At 38.0% G+C, this 23379-nt stretch overlaps 1 protein-coding gene across 3 annotated transcripts in view; it reads left to right on the forward strand.

Moving 5' to 3' along the window:
* TMEM108 (transmembrane protein 108) overlaps positions 1-23379 on the forward strand; it is a 329329-nt gene that overhangs the window by 71670 nt on the left and 234280 nt on the right. The window contains exon 1 of one of the 3 annotated variants that reach the window (XM_023207439.1): positions 12400-12724. The exons of the other annotated variants lie outside the window; for them this stretch is intronic. The gene's annotated coding sequence lies outside the window, so the exon portion shown is untranslated. Of the gene's footprint in view, positions 1-12399; positions 12725-23379 lie in introns of those variants that run through there. 3 annotated transcript variants of the gene reach the window in all.

Raw genomic sequence — 23379 nt, forward strand, 5'->3', positions numbered from 1 at the left:
AAGAAAGAAATTCTGGCATCTCTTGTTGAAGGCTGTAAGGAGGCAAGGAGCTGGATTACAGGAGGAATGGTAATAAGAAGGAAAAAATGATGGTCATAAATACCCCTCCAGGAACAAAATGACTCTGGGAAGATATAAAATTGCTTGTTTTTGTTTTTACATTATCAAATATTATGGCAAAATGTATCAGTGAACCTTACTCCATTCCCCAATCTTCTTCCTAGATGGCTTTTTTGCTTTTCCCTTCACTCATATTTTGTGAGTACAATCTTTACTATCAGCAAAACATAATAAAGATATTTGTTAAAAACCTGTGACAGCTGGTTAGCTTTCAAGGGGGGGTCTCAGTTATGCCAACTTCTATTATTATAAAGAAACTTTCTGATATTTAATAACATGTATAAAGAATACTAAAATAAATTCTGTGTTGTCTAGAGCTGAGAATAAAGATCATCACGTGAATCAAGCATTCTTTTATCTTCCCTTAACCCCATTCACACACAGTGATTCGTCAGACAATATTAATGTACTTAGGGGCCTATAAAAATTAGAGTTGTCCAGCATCTAGATGTTCCAGTGGGAAGCAGAATGGGTTCCATAATTAAGCAGTCAAATGTGTTTATCAATTGAGAGTAAATTAATTTGGCTAGTGCTGCTTTAAGGCAGAAATCGGAGAATTTAAGTTGCAGAAAGATATAGTCAGTCCTGCTGTAAAGTGACATAAGTGTTCTGAGAATCACCATGCTATGGAAAATTGTGCACCAAAACCCACAGGATTTATGGTTAAAATGGGCTTAGTGGCACAACATTTAAAAACTTTGTCAATAAACATGAAAACAAAAAGAAACCTAATAAAAATGGTAACACTGTTAATATGGTTAAATGGTTAAAGAACACATAAGAAAGACTATACACTAAGTTTGCTTGTGGAAATAGACATTGGAAAGATTGCTGCTTGTGAGTTATTATGAAGTGGTGGAAGGAAGGTTTTCCTGAAATTGGAAGGAAGGTTTTAACAGCAATATGGATGGATGGGTGGCTCATAACACTCAGTGACTTAGGTGTCCGATAGGTGTTAGAGGCATGTGCACCTGCTTTGGTTCAGCTGGGTGTGGTTTTCTGCAGTCACCTAGTGTTTCTCATGGAAAAATCAGGCATAAACACAACATTTGCATTATACTTAAAGCGTTCCCTGATATATCAGTTGTGTTGAAACAAATTCATGTTTTCAAAATAAGCATTATAGAAGAATTGAATTTACAAGTCAATCCTCAGAGGATGATTGGAACCCTCCACCCACCTTCTCATTTTTTAAATAGTAATGGTCATCTGTGAGCAATGAGCCATACGAGGATGACTTTTTTGTGCATGTTTATATCGTATCTCTTATAAAATGTTAAATAATATTAAGAAACATAAACATGTAAAGTCTTCCTTCCAGCACCACAAGACAAATAATAATAATTTTAGGCCAAATCAAAAATATCCCATGTATCAAAATGGCCTTGTCAAGATGACTTGTCCTTACCCCACCCCACCCCTACCCTTGAGTTGAGCCAAATAGAGGCTGAGTCACTGATGACTGGATGTTATTCATTTTTTCACTGATTATTTTCCTTGACTAAGGTGGCAGCTATTGAACTGACTCTATATTGTTTGATGAAGTATGTATATATAATCATTGGTTCTGGGTCCCAAGGCAGTTCCCAGGGTCTTATTTGTTGATTTTCAGGATGTGGCTGCATGTACTGCCCATTTCTCCGCAGATCCTGCATTCAGAATGATTGATTCTGGGGCTTTCTGGATGTTCTGCTCTTTTTAGGTCCACTTTGGGGAAAAAAAGGGAAGCTACTACTTTCACATGAAGAAGTAGCTCTATATCTTTGAGCCTACATTTGCAAGGAAGCCGTGTCTAGGAAAAGCATAATCAGAATGATGCCCTTGGAAGGAGCACCTGGCTGTTTATAACAAATGAAATCCTTGTCTTCCAATTAGAGGGGCAGCTGGAGTCTCATGTGTGCATTCAGGTTGCAAAAAGATGAGCCATTATTAGATGAGCCACCACTAACAGAACTGCTGGGATGATGTAAAGTAATAAATTACACCACTTATGTAAGTATGATAGCATCAATGTAAGCATATAGGACATTTTGTTGTAAATCTAGATTTAGGTATCAACTATAAAACCCTAGAATCTATGGCAAGTAAGAAATGAGGAAAGTATATTTTATCCCACACCTCATCTTACAGTGAGGTGAGACCTGCAGAAGCAAGAATGACTAGCCAGAAGATGCTGGCGAGTCATAATGTAACTGAACAGTAAAATAAACGCTAGAATTCCCAACTGTTCTTTTAGTACCATAGTATTGATTTTTGTAATTTGGTGAGTTTTGACCACTTATTTAAGATTCCAGACAGCCCTCCTGTTGTTGTTGCTGCTGCTCTCCTTTACGCTAGCATTTGTCACACCTACTTGATTTGATTCCCTGCCTCCTGCCTTCATTTTGTTTTATTTTTTTAAAGCTGAGAAAAATGAGGGTTGCTTGTATTCAGGCCATGGTTTCCACCAGTTGGCTTTATTTCTTTGGTCGATATCCTCTCTTCTGTGGCTAGAAATATGAATAAGAATAATCCTTGTACAAAGAAAACAAAAGTGCTAGCCTACTTTGTATGGAGGCCCATTTTCCAATAGTTTTGTTTTATCTAGTCAGTGAAGTCCTCAGATGCGTTACTTGAGATGCAAGGAATACATTGGGAAAAATGCCCCAGAAAAGTAGTAGCTTCCCTTTTTTTCCCAAAGTGGACCTAAGAAGACTAGAACATCCAGGAAGCCCCAGAATCAATCATTCTGTATGCAGGATCTGCTGAGAAATGTCCAGTACATGCAGCCACATCCTGAAATCAACAAACAAGATCCTGGAACTGCCTTGGGACCCAGAACAAATGATAATCTTGATAATGAAAATCTTGAATGTTTTTCTTTCAAGATTTTTCTTAAGGCAAATTGGGGAAAAAAAGGATTATGAAAAATGCTTAGAATTAAATCCGTATTTAAGATATATTAAGTGTTCATATACTATTGTATAATCTTTAACCTTTCAAAATGAATTCTAAAAAGCACACAATTGGAGGACATTCATAAAAGACTGTTTACAGTGTCATTTAGCGCAATTCCCACACACCAAGGATAAGCTGACTAATAATAATATTAATAGCAGCAGCTAAAACTCACTGAGCACTTACTAAGTGCCTGGCATCATGCTTCATGGATTACATGGAACTATTTAATCCTTAACCCCAAAAGAAAAATGCCATCATTATTTACCCCATTTGATGGGAGGAAACTGAGGTTCAAAGAGGTAACTACTTTCATGAAGCTAGTCAGCTAGTAAGTTGAGGAGCTGGAATGCAAAGCCGGGTTGTCTACTTCCAAGCTTACACTCCTAGTAGAAATAAAGGGAGGAACCAGTAGCACTTGAGTTAGCCATGCCTTTCTCACTGATCAGGCAAGAAAGGGCATGCCTCCGGGCAGTTTTGTTATCCATTAAAGAGAAATAAAAATAATACATGTTTTTTTCTTTCTCACAAATTTGTTGTGATAATCTTCGAAGATAGGGGGAGGAAGTGGCGTTTAATGAATATCTGCCATATGCAGGCACTATATCAAGTATTTCACATAACATCATCAGCTATTGCCGTCCCTGTTATTGTGCAGGTCTCAAATTCACTTTTGACTGTAGAGTCACTGGCATTTTCAAAGGATGGAATCATTGCCATCTGTTCTCTGTGTGAGTTTTTCTTGTTGCCTGTCTTATTCAACTGATTCCAGTGGGGGTGGGGGGTTATTTTTAAAGCAATACATGTTATTAGTAGAAAACTTGAGCAAAGAATTTTAACAGGCAGTTTACATAGGAGGAAACTTCACAGGCCATCAAACACTGGAAAAGATATTCCAAGTCTTTAGTAATGAGAGAAATGTAAATAGATGGTCTGCCTCTGTGGGCTTCATCTTCAACATCATCTCATCTCTTCTTAAAACGAGTTATCCATTTGTAAATTGCTGATTTCTTTGGGACATTGCCTTCATAAACATTTTGTGAAACATCAATAATTTCAGCATTCTTCCACCCAAGAATCACAGTAAATTTGATGTTTGTGCTTCAATTTTAGCAGAATTCTTGTTGCTTGGATAGGGGCACTTTGCAAACTGATGTCTTATACTTCTTAGTGCCTTAAACTAGGTCCTGTTTAGATATGTTATAACAACTTAGTATGAGTTTATTTTGGTGCAAAAAAATTTGAAATCCGTGTATAGGTTTTTCTTAATATTCATTTTTCATGAACTTTTTGAAGACTTCTTATATTTATTTACATAAATAAATGAATAAAATGGAGGAGGCATATTACATATGCTTTTTTTGTATCCTGGCTATGAAGATGGACTAAGTTACCTGTAAGATGCCTTCAACCTCGAAGACACTCTCCCCTCAAGGCAAATATTAGATCATCAAATCCTGTCAAGTTATAAATTGACTTGGCTTCAGCATAATCCAAAACCTATTTTGCTAAGTGCTCTTGTTACCAACTATATGAGATACCAGTGTACCAGTGCATTCAAAGGAAAATATATCTGTATTTTGATTTATCTGCATTTATTTATTTATTTATTTTTTGAGACAGAGTCTCGCTCTTGTCACCCAGGCTGGAGCGCAATGGTGCGATCTCTGCTCACTGCAACCTCCTGAGTTCAAGCGATTCTCCTGCCTCAGCCTCCTGAGTAGCTGAGACTACAGATATGCACCACCACACCTGGCTAATTTTTGTATTTTTAGTAGAGACAGGGTTTCACCATGTTGACCAGGCTGGTCTACAACTCCCAACCTCAGGTGATCCACCCACTTCAGCCTTCCAAAGTGCTGGGATTACAGGTATGAGCTGCCGCACCTGGCCTGATTTATCTGCATTTAATTCAAACAGTACACGTTTTCACTTGGTATGCTGAAATCGTTTTCATGTATTCAGACCACTTCATAGGCTGATAGTTTACTCTAAAAATAGAATACAGCATCAAACAAATATTAGTCCTCAACGGAACAAGTGAGGTTGAAACTCGATCTAATGTACCAGGAAACCATCCCATGTAAGTGATGTGGTGGCTTTTAATACGCTAAAGCTGAACAGTTTCTGATGACTGCTTGCTCAAAAGCAAGTCAATCAGTGAGTAACAGAGTTCAGAATCTTTATTCTCTGTTTTGTATCTGGACTGTGAACAACCCTTAATAAAGAGTGCATTCCTTTCTGCCAGAACTGCCCAATGGAAGACAGCAAGTTTATCTAGGCTTCTTATAAAAGCCAACTGAAACCTCCCAAGGGAGAGTCAGACCTCAGATCATTGCATTAGGAGCTGAAAATTAGAGTGCCATTGACTGTTGTTGCCATGGTAATCACTGCTGACCCCCACAGGTTCTTCCTCATGATAGCCTTCTCAACAGGTTCACTTCTACTGCTAAGGTGTGAGGTGTGTCTCTGCTTGTGGCAAAGTTGTCATGTTTTACTCTAAATACAAAGTAAGACAGGAGCCACCAATGTCGTGCACATAATAAATGTTAAATGAAGATTTTTGGGGTTGGATTGGGTGCACTGGGTTTGGAAAAAAAACCAGAAGTGTCAGTCACTATTCTCAAAATGTCCGTGAAGCCCCCGTTGCTGGCTGCTGTTTCTCTTGAACACTTCCAATTGCTTTTGGGAGTAATCAGCAAATGGGTAAGGTTTGCAACTCTCCAATCCACAAAGTTCTGTAGGTGGCCAGAGAGGGGAAACTGTGATTCTTTAGAATCTATTATGAGGCCTTTTTGGGGGAGGAACAGCATGGACTTAACAGGCTTCTGAGTACTCATTCTATTAGGTTGTCTGATTTTGGGGAGTTGGTAGAGTACTAACTCTAGGTTCTGTGATTTCTAGGAGCTGGTAGAGTACTAACTCTAGGTTCTGTGATTTCTGGGGACTGGCAGAGTAATTACTTTAGGTTGTCTGGTTTCTGGGGCCCTTCTTTGGGACTTTTATGCCCATCCAGGTGTGGAAACTACTCAGTGGTAATAGTCTTAAAATCATCTTAAGATTTTCCAATCCTGAGATTTCCCCAAACCTAAACTGATATTAATAGTCTTATCAGATTTTTGCCATGTGTTCATTGAAAAAATAATCTCCTTCGTGTTAATGCATTACTTATGGAATTATTGTTTCCAAGAAGAAAGGAAAGATAACACCCAAAGTTTTCAAGGTAGTTTAAGCATTTGTCTTAAGCTTTGTGTTTGCAAAATACTCTTCATTTGCCTCTCATTTATCCTTACAAGCCTAGCCACACCTGCCCCCAGTGAATATCTCAAATTTACTAAGAAATAAAAATTGAGTATAGGTGATTTGCCTTGGGTATTGCTACCAGATTGTGTTTTTCCCCAGTGGAGAAGCAGATGCATTTAAAACTGCACTTAACACCTGAAAAATCGCTGTCCTTGAAGCTACTAAGTCCTTTGTGAAATCACAATGAGGCTGAGAGCTGAACCACTGGTGGTTCTCCTACCCAGGGCTCTGCTTCATGCAGACATGAGTGAATCAGATGCCAAGGGGTTTCAGTTTACTGTAGGGGGTATGTAAAAATACATAAGATTATTTACTTAGGAAGTGTAGTGTGGGGACATCACCACAGACCAACAGTAAGAAGGTTGGTCTTGATGCTGAGCTCTTTTTCTAATAGTGCGGACTTGATCACATCATTAACCTCTCTTACCTGTAAAATGAAGACACCTGCCTTTCCTATGCCACAGGTGGTTGTATCAAATGAGGTAATGTTTAACATTTTTTGCAGCCTCTGAAGTACTTTGGAAACACACTATCTCCATTCTCCAAGGCCTGATCGTACACTGGTTGGAAATGGCATTTTCACATGTGCTTTTCCTGAGTCTAGGTTGTCAGGTAGATCCTTCTTAGGCTCCTCAGTTTGAACAAGCTGTCAGAGTGTATCAAAGAATACCAGATAGGAGGAGAAAGAAAAATAACAGCTAAAAAAAAAAAAAAAAAAAAAAAAAGAGGGAAAAAAAGAGTAGGCACTCCCCTCCACCCACTCTCTGGTTCCATTCAGCACACTGACTTCATTCAGCAGTTTTTTTCCTGCTTTGTATGCAAAGACAGAGCATCTTATGAGAACTTGGATGAACAGTGGAGTATAAACACTCATTTAAAAATAAATCCAGATGTAGTTGGCTGCAGCCATCTGACAGAACCCTGATTCTCTCTTCAATAATGACGTTCATTTGTACCACATTAATTTAGGGTTCTTAATAATTTCTCCAGGGTAAGTCTGAAGTTTACTTTGTTTTATCTATGAAGAAAGGACCCACAGAGCAAATGAATAGTATAAATACGTTTGCTAGGAAACATTTAGCCTGCTTGAGAGGAAGGGCCATTTTCAAATGCCTTACTTGCATCTATTTGCATCTTAACTATCTACTGATTATGAGTGATTCTAGTCATTAAAGCAGTCCTAGGAGGATTTCTTCTTGGTGATGTTTTATTAGCATTTAATTTGAACTCTAATAAAACTCCATTTTTAAAAACCCACCCACAATTCAATATTGTCACACATCTTCTTTCCATTGGTATAAATTTGTTGTAAGGCATTATTGTAATTAATTACATGCCCCCAAATCCCTTGCATATCATCTGGTACAATTACATCCTTTTGAAAAATATTTTCCATTTTCCTTTAGTTTCTTAAGATTAAAGTGTCCTGACACATAAATGGCATCACCAAGGCTTGGACTTAGAGAAGAGCTGCCTGTAAGAAACCAACTGGGAAGGAATGTAATTAGTTATTTCCACTATGACTAGATTCCAGCCCAAGATAGAGGCCAACTTCTTCTACAAACTTTAGATTTCTGTAATTGCATGAACTAGACTTTATTCATAAAACAACTTCTGTACTATGCTTCAGATATAGTGAATACTAAGTATTTAATGAATTAAGGCATGAGTGCACATCTTTTGGGTTTTCCTTTGTCTTTCATGTAGACACCTTTTAATATCAAGCAGTCTGTATTATAATAGGAACTCTGCAAGAAGATAGTATTGAAAGTGGTGTGTTCAACCCATCCATCCACTCATTTTTCAAATATTTTGAGGGACACTTATGGACCAACCAGACCTAGAGGTCAGAGGAAGTCTATGCCTCTGTACGTTTCACATTTAGTGTTCAAGCCACTTAATCTTTAAAACTGAGATTGATACATTCTACAGTCTTTGCCTCTTACTATACTTTGAGTTGCTGTGTGCCGGGTTCACATCCTTTCCCTGTCATCCTCCTATGGTTATTGCTTTATGCCTAACTAGACCACTAGTTACAACAAAGTAGATGCTCTGGGCATAACTCATCCCTCTTTATGTTTTGTCTAATTTTTCACTTTGTTGTACTTCTGTCACATTTTGAATATCTGCGGTACTAGGGATCTACACTTCTAAGTAAATAAAGTAGCTTTGTACCAAAGGTAACAGCTAATATTTTTATTATTTATGTTACATATACATGTTACATTTTATTATTTATATTACATGTTTAGCATATGTTAGCTGTTAGAAGAGTGCCTAGCATAGAGCTCTTAGAAGAGTGCCTAGCATAGATAGAGCAAACGATAAAAAGCATGGATGCATGTATCTAAGAGCATCTATGAAATGAGTGCTTTTATTATTCCCATTTTACAGGTAAGAAAATGGAGTCACACAAGTATATATTTGTGTAACACAATTTCAGAAAGGCAAACTCTTGCTCTTGTTAATGGTAAGACCTTTCTGGCATTCCATATTTGTGAACTATACTGATGTATGATCTCATTTGATCTGATACATCCCTCCCCATTTGCTCACATGGAAGAAGTGAGACAGATGAAGGTGAGTCTCTGCTTTCAACAGCTCTGCAGGTTAAGGACTGTACAAGCACTTGAACCCAGGACTTCTGAATCCTGGTCTTGGCCTCTTCCCTCAGAAACAAGCTGCCTTTCTTTTGCTGGTCTGGCCAGTAGATCTGTACTACAGATGCGGACCTCTCAAGCTGAATGGGAGATTTGGAATCATGGGGACCTGAAACAGTTAATGGAAGAGTGTTATAATAGAACATGCTTCATAGCCAGTCCATGTAGTCTAGGATCTAGAGTATTCCAAATAAACACCAACTCCTAATTTATTTTTTGCTCCTGTGTTGAATTTATATCTAGAATATGCTCTTGACATCTCTAGAGCAAAAAGTCAGGTCTCTCACAAAAGAATCAGTACTAATTGGGAAATAAATCACAGTTTGCTATAGCTAAAAGGGAAAAACTCCCACAAATTTATCTGTCATTTTGATTTGTTCTTTCATCCTTTTAGTACATTTTCAGGGTCTCAAAGAAGCTCATCTATCTGTTAAGGTGCTCATGGAAGCATCTTGTTTTACATATGATGAAAATGGAGAGAGCACTTCTTTTGACAGGAAACTTCACTTCTTGTTACTGAAAACCGTCACAACAGTCATTATGTCTGGCTTTCAGAGATTTCCTGGAGTTAGGAGAACAATAGACAGTTAAAATGGCAATGTCAACATCATTCTGGGGTTTTATAATGAGTACTAAGGGAAATTGTTTCTCTTGAGTTTGTAAGAAAAAAGTAGGAGGAATATTTGGGAAGCTGGGGATAATGTGGAAATGAAGGGCAATGCTCTATTTTTTTAATGGAGGGTTCTTTCTAACCTTTGTAAGCTGAAAAAAATTTTATACCATGGTTTCCATGTTCTTGTTATTGAGTTGCCAGTGAAGAAGAGACGTTTCTCTTCGGTTGTTCCTCTCTGTAGGTCAGATCAGCCCCTGAAAAGACACACTTGCAGCTTTCTGTACTTTTCTTGGATTAAACATCAATTAGAATTTTTGGATCCAGTTTTTTAATTCTTGTTATATATGTACAGTGCTGCTGGGGCTTATGGTTTCTAATTTAGCAGCAGGAGTTACTTCTGTTTTCACTCTACCTCCAAAAAAGAAGATGACTCAAGCATTAGGAATACATTTTTTGGCTTATTGTATAATTCAATGTGTATTTGGATTTGTACAATTTTTAATTTTAATTTATGTAGCCCTAATGTGATTTCTAATTTTTAATTAAGTTTTTGAGGTACTAATGTCTAACACATTAAAAGTGTGAACTTCATAAACAATTTATGGGACTTGCTGTTTTCATTTCTGTAGTTTCTTGCTTTCTGCTAGCTGTGGATGGTTTTAAAGACCCCTGTATTAGTTACTCAGGGATACCTGCATGGTAAAAATAACCTGCTATCTTTATTTATTTTTTTTGAAAATCTAATAATACAAAGGCAATTATGAATTGTTAACATGTTTTAAAATACGAGTTTTTAAAATACGAACATTCCTTGTTTTAAAAATTGGTCAACATTTTAAGATGCTATACGGTGGAAATAAAAGTCTTCCTATTGTTTCAGTCCTAAATATCATTCCTTAAAGGTAACCACTATTAAGTCTCTGCACATTCTACCAGAAATGACCTAATGTTCTGTTTGTATACAATCACACATACACATATACATAAATACCTATACACATATAACACACATCTATGCTTATATGTGTATGTATGGATACATATATGGATTCTGTTGTGGATAGGTTAGTGATATATCTTAAACATCTGTTCACATCAGTATGTATAAATCCATTTCATTTTTAATGGCTATATTGTATTCCATTGCATCAGTTTGCCATAATTTAGCTTGCCTACTGTTTATCAACATTTAGATTTTTCCAGTTTTATCTTGTTGCAAACAATGCTGCAATAAACATTCTTGTGTATATCTTTTTGCATTTTTGTCAATATATTTGTAGGATTCAAAGCCAGGGAATTACTGGTAAAAGAGGGTGTCCATTTTTAGCATCACTAAATATTGGCAATTTGTCCTCCAAAATGGCTGCCCTAATTTATACTTCCATCAACAGTGTAGAAGAATGTCGTGTTTCTCCACACCCTTGTCAACACTGAATATGACAAAAATTTTAGTTTGTAAATATAATCAGTGAAAATAGTATCTTATTTTAATTGACATTCTATTGCTGCTGTATTTAAGGTTCATTTCAGCAAATGCTTACTGAGCACTTACTGTGTGTCATCACTGAAATAGGAAATGGCAATAAAAAATTGTCCTTGTTCTTGAAGGGCCATGGAAGTAAATAAGAAGCATCTTTTTGGAAGAAATTCAAAGGCTGCAAAGATAGAAAAGTGGGTCTTTTGCATCCTACCAGCAGGAAATAGTTGTCTAATAAAAGATAGTGTCCATCCATGTCAACTTTCAGGTCTGTTGCTGGCCTAAATTGGCAACTCTCTGCTTCTGCAACAGTGGCCCTGCTTTCATTTTGCAAGACAGTTGGCTGCAGGTAGGAGTAGAAATGCCTATCTAGTAGCTTTAGTTTTTTTCCAGGACCTGACTTGATTATCTCACTGGTTGTTTTTGGGAGAAAGCACCCGCTGTTGGCTTCTGTTCTGAAAGGACACAAGGCAAGCATGGAATCCATCAGCAGAGCAAGCCAAGAGCTCAATAAACTGTTTATTCATTGTTCATATACGCTTCTCCACTTATATGGATTATTAGAAGAAGTATTTCATCTTAGGGTACCCAGATTAGATTATAGACACTTCAAGTATTTCTTTAGAATTCACTGAGGGGAAAAAATACGGAAAGCAGCATCAGTCATTTGGGACTGTGATACCAAAATAACCTAAATGAATAAACTACAATCTGTAAGTTAAAATATCTGGTTTCCAGCCTATTAAATAAAAACCAGAAGGGTTGAAGTACGTGGCAAAATGGGATAAACCTGGTTTTCTGAGTGGAGGCAGCTATTGATAATTTTACTTTTCTTATAGCTGAAGGTGAAGGAGATTTGAGGTTCTCTGAGAATTAAAATTCCTCTGGAGTTAGCCCAGGGTGGGACCCTGAGAGCTATCTACTCGTGCCATTGCCTCAAGCCTGTGGACATTTTTTCCTCCTGGGGCAAGAAGAGGCTCCAGTTTGCCCAACTGCTGTGTGTGTTCCAAGCCAGTGTCCAATGAGGCTGACTTGGCAGCTGCCCTTTCCACGGCCAGCCAGCCAGCCAGCCAGCCAGCCCCTGAGTGTGTTTTAAAAGATAAGCGACAAAAAGCCAACTGCTTTTAGAGGGACTGGAACAGGCTAGTAGTTGCTAGGCAAGTTAAAGTAATTCAGTGTCCTTGCCAAACGTCTGCCAGGCAAATAGGGAACTTTCAGGGAAGGGGAGTGAGATGGTGGTGTGTGTTGGTTGCCATAGGAATGTTTCCCTGATTGGAACAAGACCACAGAGTGGGGAGAGCAAGACGGCAGCATCTACGGTTCTTTCTGCTTGGGAATGGGAACCCAGAGTGGGCAGTAGAGCGGAGGCAAGCCACGCAGAGACAGGAGCAGATGAGACCCTAGATGCCATGTGAAGCTAAACATGTGGGGAAAAGAAAGAGCAGATTAACTCAGGAAAATTATGTGGGGAGCTCTTACGCTACTCTGAAGATCTGAGACTTGGAGATTTACAATCCCGAATTAACTCAGGGAGAATTCCAACTAGACTCTGAAATGAATTAGATGGAGATTTAAAATAGGGCAATTTAGTGGGAAAAGATACTTAATTTGAAGGTAGGTATTTTGTATTTATGTAAATATTATGTCAGAGTATGTCTTTATTTTAGCTCTTAAAGGTGGTAATTAAATATTTGTTCATGAATTATAGTGCTATATTTATCAAGTTCTGATTTATAGGAGAAAAAAGCACAGTTGATCAAATTGTGTGAAACCTTGGACCTTGAAGAGTCCCTCTGATGTGGGCTAACTGCCGCATTAACAAGCACCCTGTGCATCTGGTGGCAGCTTCCAGAATGACAGCTGAGGGTCTGAATGGAAAAAGTGACTTTTAGCAAACGTTGAACCTTGAATGTGCTGTTTAACCTCTCTGATTAATTGATTATCGAGCTCCGAAAATGAGAAGTGATGTAGCTGTCCCCTATCTCATTTAAATGGTGTGAGCATGGATGTGTTCTCATTTGAATACAATTTTGGGGTGGGTGGGGGTGGTATCAGATTATAGGGTACATGCTATGATAACGACAGGCTTAATTATCAGTCAATATGGTTTAGAACAAAGGTTTTCTTTTAGATCACAATCTTAAGGAACCTTTCTTTAACGGATAAAGTTTTACTTGTGCATATGAAGTATATATATAAATTTATCATTTGCCGTATATTTGATTCATGTTCAGAGGGTATTTAAAATAGTATCTTCTTCAGAATGTATATGTTGGTATTATATATTGCTGTTTCTTTCCTTTTTATGTGGTTTCTTTTTGTGGTCATGTAAAAGAAGACTAAAGGGATTTGATATTTAGTGTCAAATATTTGAATTATAGTCACTATTTTGTTTCAGGGCTGTTTCCCTCTATCAGTTCCTTTGATCTGGAACTCCAATGTCGTTTTTACTTTACAATTGACCACATGCTGGCTGACTGACATCAATTAAATAATCTGAGGCAAATTTTAAAACCAAATGTCTAATTTTAATTTACTGAAAGAGTATAATCTAATAAGAAGGACTATCCTTGGGCTCTTCACATGGTGAACCCTAGTGTGATTTTGACAAAGAAGCCCAAGAATGTACTACTACAGTCTTTTCTAAAAAAAAGAAAAAAAAAAAAGTGGTGTTCTGGCTGGGCACAGTGGCTCATGCCTGTAATCACAGCACTTTGGGAGGCCAAGGCAGGCAGATCATGAGATCAGGAGTTCAAGACCAGCCGGGCCAATATGGTGAAACCTCGTTCCTACTAAAAAAATACAAAAATTAGCCGGGTGTGGTGGCACGCACCTGTAGTCCCAGCTACTTGGGAGGCTGAGGCAGGAGAATCACTTGAACTTGGGAGGCGGAGGTTGCAGTGAGCCGAGATAGTGCCACTGCACTCCAGCCTGGGTGACAGAGTGAGACTTTGTCTCAAAAAAAAAAACCAAAAACACAAAAAAAGGGGTCTTATCTAGACCTTCCAGAATCTAGAGTAGCATTGTCCAGTGAAAATGTAATATAAACCTCAAGTATGAGCTTTATATGTAATTTTAAATTTTCTAGTAGCCACATTAAAAATAAAAGGAAATATGAAATTAATTTTAACAATATATTTTTGTGTTGCTTAATATATTCAAGATATTATTTCAACATGTACAGTTGTCCCTTGGTATCCATGGAGGACTGGTTCCAGGACTCCCCACAGATACCGAAATCTGTGGATGCCCAAGTCCCTTATATAAAATGAAGTATTTTTATATAACCCGTACACACCCTCCCATGTATTTTAAATCATCTTTAGATTACTTAAAATACTTAATACAATGTAATTGCTATGTAAATAATTGTTGTGGTATATTATCTATTTTTTGTTGTATTTTTTATTTATTTAAAAGTATTCTTACTGGGTAGTTGGTTGCATATGTGGAACCATGGATATGGAGGATTGACTGTAATTAATATAACTATTAATGAGATATTTTGCATTTTTAAAATACAAAGTCTTGAAAGTCCTATTGAGATGTGCTGTAAGCATATTTTACACCTACAGCATATCTCAACTGGGACACTGAAATTTCATGGACAATATTCGATCTGTACTTAGATTAAAACTTACAGTAGAAAAAGTAGATTCACATACCCAAGTCATTCCAAACATGCATATCAGTTGTTTTGTCCAGTAAATGAATCAGTGTCCATTTCTAAATTTAAATTTAACTTTAATTAAAATTAAATAAAATTTAAAATAAAATTCAGTTTCTTATTCACGCTAGCCACGTTTTAAGTACTCAGTAACCACCTGTGGAGTGGCTGCCATGTTTATCTCCCCAACAGATAAAGTCATGCCAACCTTGACAGTCTGCCTCCCTCAGGCTCCCCTTGTCCTCTACTCCAGACTGGCTCATTTCCATTATGTCAGTGTATTTCCTGGTTATAGGCCCCCTTTATCTTTCTCATTGTTTCAATTTCCACATTTGGCCTTAATTTCTATGATACCTTAGTGCAGCATTCAAATGTTTAAATTCCAGTTTAGTTCTTAATTAAGATCATGTATATCAAGGTCAATGTTGTTGATTTATGTTAAGTTGAATAAGAAACATTTCCTTTGCCCCTTGCTCCAGATTTCTAGAGTGGTTGGGCTGAGAAACTTTACTTCCTGTTCACCTAGATAGGTATCTTGCTTTGAGCAAATCAGGATTCTTGAATATAATCACTCTGTGGTGAAGCAGACCTGTGAACCTTAAAGAACTTATCTGTTCCCTAGAGAGGAAGAATTAAGAAATATCAGGTGGATGGATAAAGACTTAGCCTTGTCAGAAGTTTTGCCTCACACCTTGCTTGGGTCTGAAACTTGGTTGGCACATAGTATAACAGTAACTCTATCACTCATAGGTTAAAGAGCACAGAAGTCTGTCATTTTCTGTTGGGTACCTGGCACTTGCAAGGGACATCACTGATAAAATTCATCCTGCTCTGTTTTGAATATATCAAGTGAAAAGTACTTACATTGCTTTTTCAGGTCTGGAGAATGATGACCTAGGAATGGGCCCTTGTTCAAGACAGTTGCAAGTCCTCCCTTAGCAAGAAAGTTAGCTTGGAAATTAGGAAATAAATATTTGACCTGTCAAATCATTTTAAATTAACGTGAATAGAAATGCATATTGTGCTCCTTCCTCATTACCGTCAGAATCAAGTCATTTTAGAGACAGCTAAGGCTTTGTGGAAAGAGGATCTTTATTGCCTGTAAACCTTGGATGCCAGTCCCAAGTCTATTGGCTGCAAGGACTGTGACATCAAGAAAGCCACTGAATTGTTCTTGGCCTCACTTCTCACCTGTCAAGTGAGAACATTACACTAGATGATCTTAAGTCCTTTTGGTCATCACATAGTTTGGTCATCTACTCTAATCCCATGGTTTCTTGGGTGAAGAAACAAAGGCCTGCAAAGTTACTTCCTAAGATCCCACAGCAAGTGTGAGGCACATGCTCTGTCTACTTCAGGAAGCTTCGTTGTTCACGTAGAGGTTAAGCTTGAACCAAATAAAAATACCCGGAGGGATAGCTGATTTTCTTTTCTTCTCATAATGTCATTTTGTCTGCTCATATATTGAGGTTGTTGGCCAAACATCTAAAATCCGTAGGTTACCTGTTAATTTTTTGCCTCCTTAATATAGCCGGCCAGTAATTCAGGTCAGATACCTCTCCGGCATAAAGTCCCCAGTGACCTCCTATTTAAAACAAAACAGGCTGGGCACAGTGGCTCACGCTTGTAATTCCAGCACTTTGGGAGGCTGAGGTGGGTGGGTCACTTGAGGCCAGGAGTTTGAGAACAGCCTGGCCAACATGGTGAAACCCCGTCTCTACCAAAAATACAAAAATTAATTGGGTGTGCTGTTGTGCACCTGTAATCCCAGCTATTCAGGAGGCTGAGGCACAAAAATCACTTTAATCTAGGAGACAGGGGCTGCAGTGAGCTGAGATCACACCAGTGCACTCCAGCCTGGGTGACACAGCAAAACTCCGCAACCCCTCCACCAAAAAAAAAAAAAACAACGAAATACTAAATTAGTTCTTTGCTGGTGAAAATGCATGGTAACAAAAGAAAAAGCAGTAGCTGGGATGCAGAGTTAAATTTGCTCAAATATTTTCCGTTAAAACAATGACTACAATCAACAAACAAACCCAGAGAGGGCCCCAGTAGCTGCTCTGGTTGGAGGCCCACTTTTAAGTGTTGGAGCATCACTCATGGGCAGGAAGCAGAGCCTGAATTTCTTGGGAAGGCTTCTTTTACCTGGAGCAAACCCTGGGACTTTCATTCACCTTTAAAAGCCTGTCATTCAATGAAAAAGGTCAAGGGTGCCAAGGAAAGGAAACTTGTTGATTGTCTATTATATACCAGGCATGCTAAGTATTTTATATATAGTGGCTCATTTAATTCTGTAGCCACCATGTCAATAGATAGGTATTATTTCCATTTTACAGATCAATAAAAGTTGTGTAGCTTGTCTAGGGTTACACAGTAAGTGATCAGGGATTTTATTTAGCTCTAAAATCTGATTACTTTCTACTAATAGCCAATAGCAGATAATATGTAGAGCCCAGTGATTTCATTTTGGTTCGACTGAATTTGAGGACACCTGATATCACTCTGTCGGCACCAACATAAATTACAGCCTAAAATGAAAGGTAGATACAGTAATTGAGTAAATGTTGTTAACAAGCAGAGGCTGTTAACCTGCATCAGTGATCTTTTGAAGACATTAAAAGCAAAAATAAAAGGATTTTTTTTTCAAATAATATATTTGCATAGATATCCACTAATCGGCAATGTTGGCAAGTGGCAAAAGGTATGTGAATCCTAAGTCAAATTTAACTTTCAGAAGTGGTGCTTGGCCGGGCGCGGTGGCTCAAGCCTGTAATCCCAGCACTTTGGGAGGCCGAGACGGGCGGATCACGAGGTCAGGGGTTCGAGACCATCCTGGCTAACACGGTGAAACCCCCGTCTCTACTAAAAGATACAAAAAGGTAGCCGGGCGAGGTGGCTGGCGCCTGTAGTCCCAGCTACTCGGGAGGCTGAGGCAGGAGAATGGCGTAAACCCGGGAGGCGGAGCTTGCAGTGAGCTGAGATCCGGCCACTGCACTCGACAGAGCGAGACTCCGTCTCAAAAAAAAAAAAAAAAAAAAAAGTGGTGCTTGCGCTTTTTGGGTAAAACACAGTGCCATCATTTTGGTTTTTAAGAAATCCTGCTGTTTGGGCTTTTGGTTCTGTCTTTTATCCTTTGGGTAAATAAGGGGATGATATTTGCATTCAGTGTCCCTCCTGTTCCAGTTAATTGGTGCTGCATAACAAACCACTCCAAAACTTAATGTCAGCAACAACCATGTGAATTTGACTCATGAATCTGCAATCTGGCGGGGGCTCAGCAGGGACAGCTCATCTCTGCTCCACTCACATCAGCTGGGTTGGCCTAGAGGCTGGGTATTGGAATCATCTGAAGCTAGCTCACTTACGTGTCTGGAGCCTAGCTGGGAAGACATAACAGCTGGGATCCTCAGGCATCTCTGTGGTCTCTCCAGCATGATAGCTTCAGGGTAGACAGACTTCTGTACCAGTTCACTGCTCAGCACATGACCCAAGAGAAAGAAAAGCAGGAACCTTTCATGATCTACCTTAGGAAATCAGACAGCATCACTCCACTGTGTTCTATTAAACTGAAGCAGTTACAAAGGCCACTTAAGTTCCATGGGAGTAGAAATAGATTCCATCTCTTGGTAGGGAAGTGAAAAGTTTCTCAAGGAGTCTTGCAGTGGCCACTATTGGAAGATACAGACTGCTACACAGATATATGAGACTGCAGGTAATGTGCTGGTGTCCAAACCAGATGCATCTCTGGGCCTTTGTCTCCCGACCAAGGGAGTATATTGGCATTAAAATGGAATATAATCTATCCATTATAATTTAACCGACATAATTTATACTTTTCAAGAAAATCATCTGAAAATTTATGACTATCTACTATTAAAAAGAAATTACTTGTGGAACACCAATGGATTAGGCTAATGAGGTAGATAGTTGAGTCCCTAAATTTTTCATCATTTTTGAGCTGGTTTCTGTTTAGTGTTCCTGAACTGTCATCAGATTTCTGCTTTTCTACCTTGTGTGCAGAGGTAAACAGCTGAATATTTATGTAAACAGCTTTGTGTAGAAACTTTTCCATTTAAAACTAAAAAGGGAAAGCAATTGCACTTAAGATTGAATGTTTCCTGAAGGGGTTGTTTCAGCATTTTACAGCAGCTGCTGCCTCCTCTTATGGAGATGAAATTATTATTCAAGACACATTTCTCAAAGTTTACAAAATTAGTACAAGCACACCTTATTTTATTATGCTTCACTTTATTGTGTTTTGCAATTTTTGTAAATTGAAGGTTTGTGGCAACCCTGCATTGAGCTAGTCTGTCAACACCATATTTCCAACAGCATGTGTTTGATTCATGTCTCTGTGTCACATTTTGGTAATAAAATATTTCAAACTTTTAAATTTTATTATATCTAGTATGGTGATCAGTGATCTTTGATGTTACTACTGTAATTGTTTTGGGGCACCATGAACCATGCCCATATAAGACAGCAAATTGATAAATGTTATGTGTGTTCTGACTACGCCACCAACCAACTGTTCTACTTCTATCCCTCTCATTGGGCTTCCCTATTCCCTGAGACACAACAATATCAAATTCGACCAATTAATAACCCTAAAATGGCCCTAAGTGTTGGAAGGCTTGTTGAAAGCCTACAGGCCAAAACAAAAGCTAGACCTCTTGCATCAGCTAGACAAGTTAGGAATGCAAAGCAGAAGTTCTTGAAGGAAATTAAAAGTGCTACTCCAGTTAACACATGAATGATAAGAAAACAAAATAGGCTTACTGCTGATAGGGAGAAAGTTTTAGTGGTCCACATATATATAGAGAGAGTGAGAATTTATAGAAGATAGACAGACAGATAGATAATATATTGAGAGAAGATTATATCAGTCACAACATTCCCTTAAGCCAAAGCCTAATCCAGAGTAAGGTACTAACTCTTTTCAACTCTCTGAAGGCTGAGAAAGGCAGAGAAGCTGCAGAAGAAAAATGGAAAGCTAACAGAAGTTGGTTCATTAGGTAAGAGGAAAGAAACCATCTCCATAACATAAAAGTACCAAGTGAAGCAGCAAGTGCTCATGGAGAAGCTGCAGCAAGTTATACAGAAGATCTAGCTAAGATCATTAATGAAGATGGCTACACTAAACAACAAATTTTCAGTGTAGATGAAACAGGCTTCTGTTGAAAGAAGATGCCATCTAGGGCTTTCATAGCTAGAGAACAGAAGTCAATGCTTGGCTTCAGTGCTTCACAGGGCAGGGTGACTCCCTTGTTAGGGGCTAATACAACTGATGACTTTAAGTTGAAGCCAATACTCATGTACCGTTCTAAAAGTTCTAAGGCCTTTAAGAATGATGGTAAACTATTATTGCTTGTGCTTTATAAATGGAACAACATAGCCTGGATGACAACACATCTGTTTATAGCATGGTTTACTGAATGTCTTAACCCCACTGTGGAGACTCACTGCTCAGAAAAAGAAGATTCCTTTCAAAATATTATTGCTCATTGACAATACAAATGGTCACCCGAGAGCTCTGAGGGGGATGTACAAGGAGATTCTTGTTGTTTTCATGTCTGCTAATGCAGCATTCATTCTGTAGCTCTTGGACCAAGGAATAATTTCAACTTTTAAGTCTTATTATTTAAGAAATTCATTTCATAAGGCTGTAATTGCCATACATAGTGATTATTCTGATGGATCTGAGCAAAGTAAATTGAAATCCTTCTGGAAAGGATTCAGCATTCTAGATACCATTAAGAACATTCATGATTTATGGGAAGAGGTCAAAATATCAACATTAATAGGAGATTGTAAGAAGATTCCAATCTTCATAGATGACTTGGAACGGTTTAAGACTTCAGTGGAGGAAGTCACTGTGGATGTAGTGGAAATAGCAGGAAAACTGGAATTAAAAGTAGAGACTGAAAATATGACTGAATTTCTGCAATCTCATGATAAAACTTGAAGGAATGAAGAGTTGCTGCTTTATGGATAAGCAAAGAAACTGGTTTCTTGAGATGGAATCTACATTGGTGAAGGTGCTGTGAACATTGTTGAAATGACAACAAAGGATTTAAAATATTGCATAAACTTAGTTGATGCAGCAGCAGCAGCAGGGTTTGAGAGTGTTGACTCTACTTTTGAAAGAAGTTCTGTGGGTAAAATGCTATCAAATAGCATCACATGCTACAGAGAAATCTTTTATGAAAGGAAGAATCAATCAATGTGGCAGAGTTCATTGTTTTAAGAAATTGCCACAGCTACCCCAAACTTCAGCCACCACCCTGAGCAGTCATCAACATCGAGGATCCTCTACCAGCAAAAAGGTTACAACTCACTGAAGGCTCAGATAATCATTAGCATTTTTAGCAATAAATTGTATTTAATTAAGGTATGTAGTGTTTTAGACATGTTATTGCACACTTAATAGACTACAGTACTGTAAACATAACTTTTATAGGTACTGGGGAACCAGAAAATCTGTTGGACTCGCTTTATTGTGATACTCACTTTGTTGTGGTAGTGTGAAACTGGACCTGCAACATCCCTGTGGTATGCCTATAAGGAGATCATATGCCGTTTATCTTTCTGGGCCTGGCCTGTTCACTTAACATAACGCCCTCCATGTTCATGTTCATCCATGTTGTCACAAGTGGCAGAGTTTTCTTTTTTAAGGCTGAATACTATTCCCTTATATATATACAGTATAGATTATACATATATATGTATAAAATCTAACTCACATTTTATTTGTGCATTCAAGTTACCTTTTAAAAATATATTTCTAATATTGCATTGTAAGTGAATGTTGGTATAACAGTCCTTTGCAAATTATTGAGGTTTTCTTTATAGCTTAGTCAGTTTTCAGAGTTAATATTTCACTACTTATTGTATTCAATATTCTATATATGTTCTATACATCTAAAAGTTAATTATGCTATTTAAATCTTTTTATCTTTACTGACTTTTTTAATCTGCTGAAGCTATCAATTACTAGGAGAGTTGTATTGCAGTTTGTCCCTCTGGTGATGGATTTGTTTATTTCTCTTAATTCCATATGTGACATAATAAGAAATATATATTTAGTCACTGCCCTCAGTTTCTGACACAGAGCTCCTAAAATGCTTGTAATTTCCTGAGTAATAGGGGTGCTTATCAATGTTATTTCTTTCCCCCATCTCTTCTTGCTGTCTCTTGTTTTTTTTAATTATTATTATTTTTATGATAAAAGATTTTTTTATTTCAACAGCTTTAGGAGTACAAGTGGTATTTTTGGCTGCATGGATGAGTTGTAGAGTGGTGAAGTCTGGATTTAGTGTAACTGTCACCTGAATAGTGTGCATTGTACTCAGCAGGTATTTTTTCATCCCTCAGCCCCGTCCCAACCTCCCCGCTTCTGAGTCTCTAGTATCCATTATACCACTCTGTCTGCCTTTGTGTACCCATCTTGCTGTCTTTTGAATTGATAAGTCTTTCTTCCCCACTCCAAGTCCCCTCTACCTGTTCAGAGGTTGTTTGCTCTATGTCTATCTACTTCCTTAGTAGCTGCTCCTGCTATTTTAACAGGCATCCTTAAAAAAAAAATAAAAATTCTCTATTTGAATATGTTACCACTCATGCTCCAAAATTTGAAGACATATCTTTCTGGCTTTTCTATTTTTCCTCCACAAATTACACATGTTTCTTATAGTTTGAAACAATGTTTTCCTTTTCCCATCTATTTATCAATATCTTCTCTCATTGTTTCTTCCATTTCAAGGTTTTCATCTGCTATCATTTTTTTTTTTCTTTCTGCAGTACATACTTTAGAATTTCCTTTGGGTCTTTCTCTCTTCTAATAGCAAACTCCATAGTAGTCATCAGTGATATAGAGATAAGTAAGGCTCACTCCCGTACAATATGTAATTGCAATGTAAACTAAGTACAAAATTAGAGGTTAGGACAAAGTGTTGAGAGCACAGAGAATGGAGACTAACTCTAGAAAGTGAGAAGAGCATCTCAGGAACAGTAAGTGTATACGGAATTGTGGAAGGCTATGAGAATATTCATGGAACTTCATCAGCTCAGTGGGCTGGAGCTTAGGCACAGGTTGGTGCCAGATGGAGCTAGAGAGGTGAATTAGCTAGACGGTGGTCTGTGAAGAGCCTTAAATGCCAAATTGAATGCAACAGGGAATTGGGAGAGGCTTTAGGCTGGGGCATGATTAGATGCATTATTTAGTGGTGAACTGTGTGACTGCATGGAGAGCCATGAGCTGCAATAGTCACCTGAGAGGAAGCTGAGTAACTAAAGCAAGGCAAAGCAAGGATAATGAAGAGAAGAAAAGAAATTTTAAAAGGTATTCATGACGTAAAATCTTAACAGATTCAAAGCAGAGAGCACTGGAGGATGTACTCCAGGGACTCTAATTTAGAGGACCAGCAAGCTTGAACGCACAGGAAGGAGTGCTCATGTTTGGGAGTGGAGGGAGGGTGGCATTAGAGAGAATGAGATTAGTGTGTAGCATAAAACATTTTATGTGTCTTCAGGACAAATGGTGTGTTGGTTTTAGAAGAATTAATATTTAAGATATTGGGGGGATATCTATGTGCTGAGAACT

The sequence above is a fragment of the Piliocolobus tephrosceles genome, chromosome 2, assembly GCF_002776525.5.
Source record: "Piliocolobus tephrosceles isolate RC106 chromosome 2, ASM277652v3, whole genome shotgun sequence".
In the NCBI taxonomy this organism is placed as follows: domain Eukaryota; kingdom Metazoa; phylum Chordata; class Mammalia; order Primates; family Cercopithecidae; genus Piliocolobus; species Piliocolobus tephrosceles.